Source organism: Pristiophorus japonicus, chromosome 23, assembly GCF_044704955.1.
Source record: "Pristiophorus japonicus isolate sPriJap1 chromosome 23, sPriJap1.hap1, whole genome shotgun sequence".
NCBI classification, from domain to species: domain Eukaryota; kingdom Metazoa; phylum Chordata; class Chondrichthyes; family Pristiophoridae; genus Pristiophorus; species Pristiophorus japonicus.
The window spans coordinates 34,461,323-34,474,153 of NC_091999.1; the positions used below are offsets into that span (position 1 = coordinate 34,461,323).

At 48.0% G+C, this 12,831-nt stretch overlaps 1 pseudogene; it reads left to right on the plus strand.

Annotated features, from left to right (window-relative positions):
- The first annotated feature begins 216 nt into the window (after nucleotides 1–216).
- LOC139235478 (zinc finger protein 229-like) overlaps nucleotides 217–12,831 on the plus strand; it is a 75,977-nt pseudogene continuing 63,362 nt past the window's right edge.

The following is a 12,831-nucleotide window of genomic DNA, read 5'->3' on the forward strand; positions in this document are numbered from 1 at the left end:
CAGAGCTCAGGAATGGTGGAGCGAATGAACCGTACCCTTAAGACAGCAATTGCCAAAGCTATAACGGAGACCGGGAAGGGATGGGTAGACGTTTTGCCCTGCATATTAATGAAACTTAGGGCTACCCCTAACTGAACCACAGGACTGACCCCCTTTGAATTAATGACAGGAAGGGCCATGAGACTTCCTGAAGGCATCATAACAGGGGGGGAGGAAATGGGGCCTCTACGAGATCGGATTAAACAATATGTAAAACAATTAGATTCACTGCTAAAGGAACTAAGGGAAGAGGTTGTAGAGCAACAGGCCCTACGGGACTTGGAGACCCAAAACAACGGGAAGGCCGACGCATCCCTTCCACAGGTAGGCGACAAAGTATTAGTACAGGTCACTCCAGGCAGGGCGGGGTTTGACCCGAGGTGGACCGGACCGTATGACATCATTTTGACAAGCGACACGTGTGCATGTGTCGATATGAAAGGAAAAGGCCGGTGGAAGCACTGGTCACAACTAAAAAGGTATAACCCAAAAGAATAATGGCCGAACCAAGGGTGATACGCCTAGACGAGACGGAATGGTATGCTGTAAATTACCAGGAGTGGTTAGACACTCTTTCGGAAGGGGTGTTCGGAGGAATAGCTTTAGCTTTAATGTTAATAGGAGTTTGGGTAATATTTAAGTGGGTAAAGACACGGGCGAACGCCCCACAGATTCAATTCGAAATGGTTCAATTGTAACCCTGTGCTTCTGATTTTACAGGGTGACCGGGACACTCGTAGAGCAAAAACTTTAACCCCTGGTGATGACCAGGCCATCTGTTTAAAATTACAGATAATACTCACCGAAATGGGAATACGGACGACGCTACTCGTAATATGGATAGCCCTGCGACATACACGAACCTGGGCAACACCGACGGACAGCAGAGCACGCTGGAAATAAACAAGTACATGAACTATGGAGTGTTGTTCAATTTGACGGACGGAATATGTGTTCCAGCGACTAAGGATTGGAGCAAGGACAGAACTTATTTTAATGCATGGTTACAAGTGAATCCTAATAAGGACCGGATATGTGTACAGTGCTCCACGGGTAAAAGGAGCAGCTGCATTAAACGGAGGGATGTCAAAGGGCCCGATGAATGCACTTTCGGCATAATTTGCGCGCCTCCGGGACAATCCCAGCAATCAGTCATCCGCAAAAAGGGCATTGGGCTGTGTGGGTACTATGAGGAGGTGGGGGCGGCTGCTATATCATTGTATGTATGTTTCTCACCCCCTCCAACACCGCGCCCCATAAGAAACACTACATTGCCCGAAGAACTGCCTTGTCCCACAACTACTAAGGGACCAGAAAATGGGATTGCAATGTACAACGAAGGGGAATTATTGTATAATAATGTTAAACATGAAATTGTGCCTTTTCTGATCAATATTTCAGGAATCCAGATGTCGGAATATTGTACCGAACAGTCAAGGAAGATGTACAATGTATTAAGCAAAGTCGTAATGCAGCAGGCTGCCGATGCCATGGGTGCCAGTAAGTTCCGGGGACAGGGGTTAGCACCCAGGGTGAAGAGGGAAATAGTAAATGATGTTGCTACCGTTTTCAATACAGGAACCTCCGTAGTGAACTCGATAGACATACAAGGGTTAAATGAGAGGGTAGAACAGCTTAAAGGGGTGATGAAGGGGTTATTGGAGAGGGTGGAGCAAAACCAGGAAGACCAAGCCAACCTAGGAAAGGAGGGTGCCGAAATCCAGTTGGATGGCATCTCAGTCCTGGAAGCTCACGCCAAAACCATCAATCACCTCATTGATAGAGAACAAGAAGATACAATAAAGCAAAGACAGGGGCAACTCTGTCATGCTTATGGTCTGTGGATGGTGGGACAGATCCGCCACAACCTCGACCAGATCCAACGCGGGGAAGTACCCGATTGGATAGACAGTTCACATTTAGCTCAGTTGGCGAACCAAAGGGGGACACTGGATAATTGTACTCTGAAGGGACTGACCCGAGTATACCCCGCAATTCCAGATTGCCAGATGGGTAGGACTACCGGGATAGGGATAGTATGTTGATCCCTATAGCAACGCCGGACTCAGGGCCGTTCCCCTTATACCAACGAGAGAATATTGGAGTAATACGGGAAAATGTCTCCATACGCTACTACCTAACCACCACCTCTGCCGTTCGTCGAAACAACATACTTACTGGGATTTCCCTAGCAGATTGCAAGCAAAGGGGGGAAATCACAGTATGCCCTCACCCGGTGGGCCGAGGTGAATTAGACGAGTGCGGGTTTAACCGAACCGACGGGTGTGTACTAGAAATAGTGCCCGCACACATGCACTTCGCGAGGGCAGGCTACGGAGCGAGGGGAAGATACTGTTTCTCTACCACAGAGCGTTCATACCAGTATAATGACCTGCAGTGCCCTATACCGCAGCCAAACATTTGCTTTACACCACTACGACCTGTCGCGATCGGGCAAGCACATATCACTCAGGTTAGGCGCCGGAAGTCCGAAATTATTGAAGTAACTGATCAGCTCCATGATCATTTGCAGGATTATGACGAGCCAGAGCAGGTCCCTATCCCACATCTAACCGAAGTATTACGGGAGTTAAGGCTCAGAGTGGGGCAATCCGTAAAACTCTATCACCAGCTACAAACTAAAATCAAAGAACTCGAAGAAGATACCGAGGTAGACTTACAAAGTCAGAGTTGGTGGAGAAAGGTCTGGGACTGGGGAATAAATGTGAACATCCACCCATGGATCCGAATTATTTCACACACACTGGTCGGAATACAATTAATCTTAGCAATAACATGGGGCGTGATGGCCTGCCAGGTATGCAGGCGCCACAAACGGCGGAAACGGACCCATCACCGTTCCCTGGAGATTAAACAAGCCTGTTTGATAAGGGGACGGGAGGAGCTAGCCTTTGTTAATTTGATCTAAGCAACCGGGACTCGTGAAACCGCGTGACTGACCAGCACGTTGAGGCAAGGAATACCGGGCCATGCACAAATATCTGATCAAGGCAGTACGGTCGGTTAAAAGGGGACTAGGACTAGTCCCTTTACCGAAAGGGGGAATTGTTGTAGAGAGTAGAAATATATATATACCTAGGCATTAGGCACCTGCTGGATATTTAAAACTCACATAAGCTTAAATGGACACACACATAAAATGGCTGCCCAGGCATGATAGGAAATCAGGTAGTCAAGCTGTGAACTGTTGAACGTTCACTGACCGAGCAATAACCCTGTGAGGCCCACTGTAGGAATGCCTGGGATGAGGGAAGACAGAGATAAGAAGGAAACCATCTCCTGTGAACAAGGTCATAAACCAATTAATTCCCCAGGAAGAAAGATAAGAGGGAAACCATCTGCTGCAAACAAGGCTATAAACCAATTATTTCTCCCAGATGAAAGAACTAGGGAGAGAACCTATAAAGTCATCGATCAGCCCAAGCTGACAATAACCGAACATATGGTTCCCTGGATACTAGGGGAATTCTATTGGGTTAAAAAAACATATATGTAATCTATAATCGTTGTGATTGGTTTGTGTCCAGCCGTGATGGGCTGTGTAACTGTAGTAAACTGTTTTGTAACTGTTGTGAAACATATAAAGGTGCATGTAAACCTTTGTTCTGCGGAGAGAAACCTGGATACGGTCCTGAGTGTTTCCTCCAAGCTGAGCGTTATTAAAGGCCGCCAGGCGTTGGAACCGACTCTGAGTGTTGAGTGATTCTTCAGAGAAAACACTAACGCTAACACTGTCTCTTCTTCCAAGTCATTAATATGGATTGTAAATAGTTGGAGTCTCAGCACTGATCCCTGCAACACCCCAGTAGTTACTGATTGTCAACCCGAGAAGCAACCATTTATTCTGACTCTCTGTTTTCTGTCAGTCAGCCAATCCTCCATCCATGCTAATATATTACGCCCAACCCCGTGAACTGTTATCCCCTCGCTTTCCCCCCCCCACCCCCTGAAGGTACTGACTCTGGCTGGGTTCAGTTCTACACTCACTGGTTCCCCTCCCCTGAAGGTACTGACTCTGGCTGGGTTCAGTTCTACACTCACTGGTTCCCCTCCCCTGAAGGTGCTGACTCTGGCTGGGTTCGGTTTGACACTCACTGGTTCCCCTCCCCTGAAGGTACTGACTCTGGCTGGGTTCAGTTCTACACTCACTGGTTCCCCTCCCCTGAAGGTGCTGACTCTGGCTGGGTTCGGTTTGACACTCACTGGTTCCCCTCCCCTGAAAGTACTGACTCTGGCTGGGTTCAGTTCTACACTCACTGGTTCCCCTCCACTGAAGGTACTGACTCTGGCTGGGTTCAGATCTACACTCACTGGTTCCCCTCCCCTGAAGGTGCTGACTCTGGCTGGGTTCGGTTTGACACTCACTGGTTCCCCTCCCCTGAAGGTACTGACTCTGGCTGGGTTCAGGTCTACACTCACTGGTTCCCCCCCCCACCCCCTGCCCCTGAAGGTGCTGACTCTGGCTGGGTTCAGGTCTACACTCACTGGTTTCCCCCCCCCCCCCACCCCCTGCCCCTGAAGGTGCTGACTCTGGCTGGGTTCAGTTCTACACTCACTGGTTCCCCTCCCCTGAAGGTACTGACTCTGGCTGGGTTCAGTTCTACACTCACTGCTTCCCCTCCCCTGAAGGTACTGACTCTGGCTGGGTTCAGTTCCTGACATTGACATCACTCACTTTGTTCCTGCACCAAGATGGCCACGCATGCGCTCTGCTACTCACTGAATCAAAATAGCGGAGCGCTGAACCTGCCTTCCTGCACGAAGATGGCCGCCGTTAGCCTGGGCCTGTGAGCGGGAGAAAGCCTCGAAGCTGCAACCACCGATATTCCGGTTATTATTCCGGGCTTGCAGCGGCACCGATGTTTATGAAGCCTCCCTGGCTCCCCGCTGGTCCATTACTCCGCTCTGTCCCGCTGAAAAGGAGACTTCTGAGGAGCATATCCAAAACGTGTCGATGCCGCCATTACACGCACCACGCATGCTCCAAACACAGCCTGGGCCCGTGCCTGCGCACTGAGCTCCTGTAGTCTGGGTGCGGCACATTCTCCCCCGCGGGGCATGCTGGGTACATACGACCATGAGAAATAGGAGCAGGAGTGGGCCACCCAGACCCCCGAGCCTGCTCCCCATTCAATAAGGTGATGGCTGGTCTGATCATCGACTCAGCTCCATTCCCTGCCCGCTCCCCAGAACCCTTCATTTCCTTACCACACCTGGAGTCCTGTGTACTGCTTTGGTCTCCTTCTCTCAGGAATGATAGGCTTGCCTTACTTAGATACAGAGTAAAGCTTCCTCAACACTATCCCACGAGACATTCTAAGGTAAGATATGGAGTATATCTCCCTCAACCTGTCCCATGCATTCCAGAGTGGATACTGCATTGGTTAGATAATGAATAAAGCTCACTCTACACTATCCTATCAAACACTCCCAGGATAGGTACAGCACGAATTAAATATACAGTAAATCTGTGCCAAAGGAACTGGAACCCAGTGAGAGTCAGTGCCAGAGGAAACTACAGCATGGGATAGATACAGAATAAATCCCAGGGCAGGTAAAGCACGGGTTAGATGATCATAGCCGGTCCCTCGAACGAGGATGATTTGCTTCCACATGAGTTCACAGATGTTTCAATGAAGGACCCAATGTTCCAGTCCTGACCTCCAATGGAGGAGGTGGAAAATGCCTATGGGTGGATTGTTTTTAACGTGTGGTGACCGTTGCACACCAGCCACCACACGGGCATGACAGAGCTAGGATTGGTCCAGTGGCAAGGGTTAATCAGGATTACTGGAGACCTGTTTTGCTGTACGGAGCTTGTGTGCACAAATATTGCAGTGTTAGCTGGTCCGTGCTGCCCCTGGGCTCTCGCCTCTTTTGCACCTGGTACCCTCATTCGCTGCACCTCCGCCACGATCTCTCGCCACTCCTCCACCACAAACATTCGCTTCACCTCCGCCACGATCCCTCTCCGCTCCCCCTTCAAGAAAACACTCGCCGCACCTCCGCCACAATCTCCTGCCCCATCTCTGCAACAAACATTCACTGAACCTCCATCACGATCACCCACCAAATCTCAGGCATGCTCCCTCATCACTCCTCTGCCCCGATCACTCGTCACAAGTCCAGCACAACCTTCCATGTTCCTCTGCTGTACCAGGGCCCTGCCGATGCTCCTGCTCACGCTCCAAATGGCAATCTGGGCCCTGATGATGTCACCCAGTCGTCTACCTCGAAGCCGTCACACATTTGTGTCAGCTCACACTGAAGCTGCAGTGGCTCGCTCCTGCTCTTTTTACAGCCCCAACCTGTGGAGATGTTCTCTCGCAGGTTGGGGTGGCCCATGATGTGATACATGGGTTAGATACAGTGTAGAGCTCCCGTTACTCTACTCTGCCACAATAACTACTCTCAGGTGAAGTACAGCACGGTTTAAACAGAGAGTAAATCTCTCCCTACATGGTCCCATTAAACAGTCCCAGGGCAGGTACAGCATGGGTTATATCCAGAATAAAGCTCCCTCAACATTGTCGCAACAAACAGCCGAGGGCCGGTAAAGCACATATGGAGTACATGTCCCACAAACACTCCAAGGCAGGAACAGCACGGGATAATTACAGAGTAATTTCTCCCTCTACACTGTTCCAATAAAAAAATCCCAAGGGAGATATAGCACAACTATTTTGTTGTTGATCTGTAAATCAAGTGCCCCCTGATTAAAGCTGGGGTGGGGGGCACTATAACCAACAAAATAAACCAATTAAACTTTGGACAGTAAACTTAAATCAAATTAAAATTTGGTTGCTGGGGGTGATGATGCACTTCAGTCACTCCGGCTGAGGAGCTCCTCCCGGAGTCACAGTGCGCATTTCGTCCTCCAAGGGGTATAACGGATATGAGTAGGTACACAGTAAGGATCCCAATGCACTGTCCCATCACACTCTCCCAGGGCAGGTACAACATGGATTAAATACAGACCAAAGCTTCCGCTATACAGTTCCCAGGGCAAGTACAGTACAGGTTAGACACAGAGTACATCTCCCTCTAACGCCCCAGGCATTCCAGGGCAGATACAGCATTTATTAGATATTGAGGAGATCTCCCTCTATAATGTTCAACCAGACATTCCCAGGGCAGGTACAACACGGGTTAGATATAGAGGAAAGTACCCTCTACACTGATCTATCAAACACTCCTATCACAGGTACAGCACGGGTTAGATACAGAGTAAAACTCCCTCTACACTGTCCATCAAACACTCCTAGGGCACGTACAGCACTGGGTACAAACAGACTAATGTTCCCTCTACACTGTCCCAGCAAACATTCCCAGGGCAAGTACACAAATGATAGATACAGAGTAAATTCCCTCTGCACTGTCCAATCAGCCACTCCACGGCAGGTACAGAAAGGGTTATAATGCAAAGTAAATATCCCTGTACATTGTCCCATTAACCATTACCAGGATAGGTAAAGCACGGGTTTAATACAGGGTAAATCTCCCTCTACACTGTCTCTTCAAACACACCCAGGGCAGGAACAACACGGGTTACATATTGAGTAAAAATCACTCTACACTGTCCCATCAAACACTCTGAGCGAAGATACAGCACAGAGTAGATACAGAGAAAAACGTGCTCTACACGATCCCATCAAAAACTGCCAGGGCGGGTACAGCAGGGGTTAGACAGAAATGTTTAGGCTGGATGTTCCAGAATTGAGGCCTGGGCAACAGAAGGCACAGCCACAAAAGCCACCAATGGTTGAACAATTATAATCAGGGATACTCAGAAAGACTGATATCTCATGGGCGGGAGCGGCGGGCGTGGGGGTGTTGTGGGGGCAGTGTGAGCGGAAATTTTGAAATCAAGGCATTGCTTCACTGTAGGTCAGCGAGCACAGGGGTGATGGGTGAGCTAGACTTGGTGCGAGTTAGGACATGGGCAGCCGAGTTTTGGATCAACACTAGTTTATGTAGGTCAGAATGTGGGAGGAGTGCATTGGAATAGTCAAATCCAGAAGTAAAAAAAGGCATGGATGAGGGCTTCAGCAGTGGATGAGCTGAGGCATGAGCGGAGATGGGCGATGTTACAGAGGTGGAAATAGGCATTCTTAGTAATTTTGTGGATATGTGGTCAAAATCTTATTTCAGGGTTAAGTATGTCACCAAGGTTGTGAACAGTCTGGTTCAGGCTCAGACAGAAGTTGGGGAGAGGGATGGAGTCGGTCACTAGGGAACGGAGCTTGTGGAATATTTCACAGGCTATCACGTGCAAAATATGTGGATGAGTTTTTAATATTAAATTGGTTTCAGAAACAGGTTAACTGATCGAGAAAGTAACGATTTCAAATCTTATGCAAGACAGTTCAATAAAGGGGTGGTTTAAAAGATTTCAGCTGAGTTTAAAGTGAGACACTGCAGTTAAGTCTACTACAAACACAACTCATGTATGCAAATGGAACAAGTTTGGAGTTTGATATGCTAGAAAGCGAACTAGGTGAGAAGTGATATAAGTTAGATTAAGAAAAAGCCCGAAAAGGGAACAGTCCGTAACAGAACATCAATTAATCTCCTCTGATCATGAAGGAATCAAATATTCAACAAATTTTGTTTGAAACGAAGATAATTTATTCAACATTTATAGAGGGTATTAATCTCCAGCTTTACAATCTATATTAACGACTTGGAAAAAGGGACTGAGTGTAACATAGCCAAGTTTGCTGATGATACAAAGATCGAAGGAAAAGCAATGTGTGAGGAGTACACAACAAATCTGCAAAAGGACATAGACAGGCTAAGTGAGTGAGCAAAAATTTGGCAGATGGACTATAATGTTGGAAAGTGTGAGGTCATGCACTTTGGCAGAAAAAATCAAAGAGCAACATATTGTTTAAATGGCGAAAGATTGCAAAGTACCGCAGTACAGCAGGACCTGGGGATACTTGTGCATGAAATGCAACAGGATAGTATGTAGGTACAGCAAGTGATCAGGAAGGCCAATGGTATCTTGGCCTTTATTGCAAAAGAGATAGGGTACAAAAGCAGGAAAATCTTGCTACAGCTATATGTGAGGCCACACCTGGAATACTGCGTGCAGTTTTGGTTTCCATATTTATGAAAGGATATACTTGCTTTGGAGGCAGCTCAGAGAAGGTTCACGAGGTTGATTCTGGGCATGAGTCGTTTGACTTATGAGGAACAATTAAGTAGGTTGGGCCTCTACTCACTGGAATTCAGAAAAATGAAAGGTGATCTTATCAAAACGTATAAGATTATGAGGGGGCTTGATAAGGTGGATGCAGAGAGGATGTTTCCACTGATAATGGGGAGTCTAGAATTAGAGTGCATGATCTTAGTATAAGGGGCCGCCCATTTAAAAGATTGATAAGGAGCAATTTCTTCTCTCCGAGGGTTGTAAATCTATGGAATTCACTGTCCTCAGAGAGCTGTGGAAGTTGGGCCATTGAATAAATTTAAGACAGAAATAGACAGTTTCTTAAAATATATGGAAAGATGGGGGCATGGGGAGCAGGCGGGGAAGTGGAACTGAGTCCATGATCAGATCAGCCATGATCTTATTGAATGGCGGAGCATGCTCGAGGGGCCATATGGCCTACTCCTGTTGCTATTTCTTATGTTTTATGTTCAGGTATAGAGGTTATTAAGATAACCAGAAACAAACAAGAGCTGCCAGAATGAACATGGTTCTGTGCCCAATGCAATCACAGTAAATCGTGTTCTAGTCACAAATGCAATCTTTCTCCTCAACCTATTTAAAACTGAGATGAAGAGGAATTTCTTCTCTGAGGGTTGTAAATCTGTGGAATTCTCTGCACCAGAGAGCAGTGGAGGCTCGGTCATTGTATTTATTTAAGGCGGAGATAGCCAGATTTTTGAGCGATAAGGGAGTAAAGGGTTCTGGGGAGTGGGCAGGGAAGTGGAACTGAGTCTGTGATAAGACCAGCCATGAACTTATTGAATGGGGAGCAGGCCCGGCGGTCTGGGTGGCCCACTCCTGCTCCTATTTCTCATGGTCATATGTACCCAGCATGCCCCGCAGGGGAGAATGAGCTGCACCCAGACGACAGGAGCTCAGTGCGCAGGCGCGGGTCCTGGCTGTGTTTGGAGCATGCACGGTGCATGTAATGGCGGAGGAGACACGTTTTGCACAGGCTCCTAAGAAGTGTCCTTTTCAGTGGGACGGAGCAGAGTAATAGAAACATAGAAACATAGAAAATAGGTGCAGGAGTAGGACATTCAGCCCTTCCAGCCTGCACCGCCATTCAATGAGTTCATGGCTGAACATGCACTTCAGTACCCCCTTCCTGCTTTCTCGCCATACCCCTTGATCCCCCGAGTAGCAAGGACTTCATCCAACTCCCTTTTGAATATATTTAGTAAATTGGCCTCAACTGCTTTCTGTGGTAGAGAATTCCACAAGTTCACCACTCTCTGGGTGAAGAAGTTTCTCCTCATCTCGGTCCTAAATGGCTTACCCCTTATCCTTAAACTGTGTCCCCTGGTTCTGGACTTCCCCAACACTGGGAACATTTTTCCTGCATCTAACCTGTCTAAACCCGTCAGAATTTTAAACGTTTCTATGAGGTCCCCTCTCATTCTTCTGAACTCCAGTGAATACAAGCCCAGTTGATCCAGTCTTTCTTGATAGGTCAGTCCCACCATCCCGGGAATCAGTCTGGTGAATCTTCGCTGCACTCCCTCAATAGTAAAAATGTCCTTCCTCAGGTTAGGAGACCAAAACTGTACACAATACTCCAGGTGTGGCCTCACCAAGGCCCTGTACAACTGTAGCAACACCTCCCTGCCCCTGTACTCGAATCCCCTCGCTATGAAGGCCAACATGCCATTTGCTTTCTTAACCGCCTGCTATACCTGCATGCCAACCTTCAATGACTGATGTACCATGACACCCAGGTCTCGTTGCACCTCCCCTTTTCCTAATCTGTCACCATTCAGCTAATAGTCTGTCTCTCTGTTTTTACCACCAAAGTGGATAACCTCACATTTATCCACATTATACTTCATCTGCCATGCATTTGCCCACTCACCTAACCTATCCAAGTCATTCTGCAGCCTCATAGCATCCTCCTCGCAGCTCACACTGCCACCCAACTTAGTGCCATCTGCAAATTTGGAGATACTACATTTAATCCCCTCGTCTAAATCATTAATGTACAATGTAAACAGCTGGGGCCCCAGCACAGAACCTTGCGGTACCCCACTAGTCACTGCCTGCCATTCTGAAAAGTACCCATTTACTCCTACTCTTTGCTTCCTGTCTGACAACCAGTTCTCAATCCACGTCAGCACACTACCCCCAATCCCATGTGCTTTAACTTTGCACATTAATCTCCTGTGTGGGACCTTGTCCAAAGCCTTCTGAAAGTCCAAATATACCACATCAACTGGTTCTCCTTTGTTCACTTTACTGGAAACACCAAAATTCCAGAAGATTTGTCAAGCATGATTTCCCTTTCACAAATCCATGCTGACTTGGACCAAATGCACTGCTATGACATCCTTAATAATTGATTCCATCATTTTACCCACTACTGAGGTCAGGCTGACCGGTCTATAATTCCCTGTTTTCTCTCTCCCTTTTTTAAAAAGTGGGGTTACATTGGCTACCCTCCACTCCATAGGAACTGATCCAGAGTCAATGGAATGTTGGAAAATGACTGTCAATGCATCCGCTATTTCCAAGGCCACCTCCTTAAGTATTCTGGGATGCAGTCCATCAGGCCCTGGGGATTTATCGGCCTTCAATCCCATCAATTTCCCCAACACAGTTTCCCGACCAATAAGGATTTTCCTCAGTTCCTCCTCCTTACTAGACCCTCTGACCCATTTTGTATCCGGAAGGTTGTTTGTGTCCTCCTCAGTGAATATGGAACCAAAGTACTCGTTCAATTGGTCTGCCATTTCTTTGTTCCCCGTTATGACTTCCCCTGATTCTGACTGCAGCGGACCTACGTTTGTCTTTACTAACCTTTTTCTCTTTACATACCTATAGAAACTAATGGACCAGCGGGGTGCTGGGGAGGCTTCATAAACAATCGGTGCTCACTGCAAGCGCGGAATAATAACCGGAATATCGGCGGTTGCAGCTTTGGGCTTTCTCCCGGTCACAGGCCCAGGCCAACACCGGCCATCTTGGTGCAGGAAGGCATGTTCACGTCGCCAATTTGATTCACTGAGCAGCACAGCGCAGGCATGGCCATCTTGGTGCAGGAACAAAGTGAATGATGTCAGTGTCTGGAACTGAACCCAGCCAGAGTCAGTACCTTCAGGGGAGGGGAACCAGTGAGTGCAGAACTGAACTCAGCCAGAGTCAGTACCTTGAGGGGAGGGGAACCAGTGAGTGTAGAACTGAACCCAGCCACAGTCAGTACCTTCAGGGGAGGGGAACCAGTGAGTGTAGAACTAAACCCATCCATAGTCAGTACCTTCAAGGGAGAGGAACCAGTGACAGTAGAAGTAAACCCAGCCAGAGTCAGCATCTTCAGTTGTGGGGAAATAGGGGAGGAACGGAGGGGACCCAGTGATTGCAGAAATGAACCCAGCCAGAGACCGCCCCATCAGGGGAGCAGAGGTAGGGAACCAGTGAGTCCGGAACTGAACACAACCAGACTCAGCAACTTCAGGGGAGGTGGGGAACCAGTGAGTGTCGACCTGAACCCAGCCACAGTCAGAACATTCAGGGGAGGAGAGGGACGGGAACCAGTGAGTGTAGAACTGAACCCAACCAGA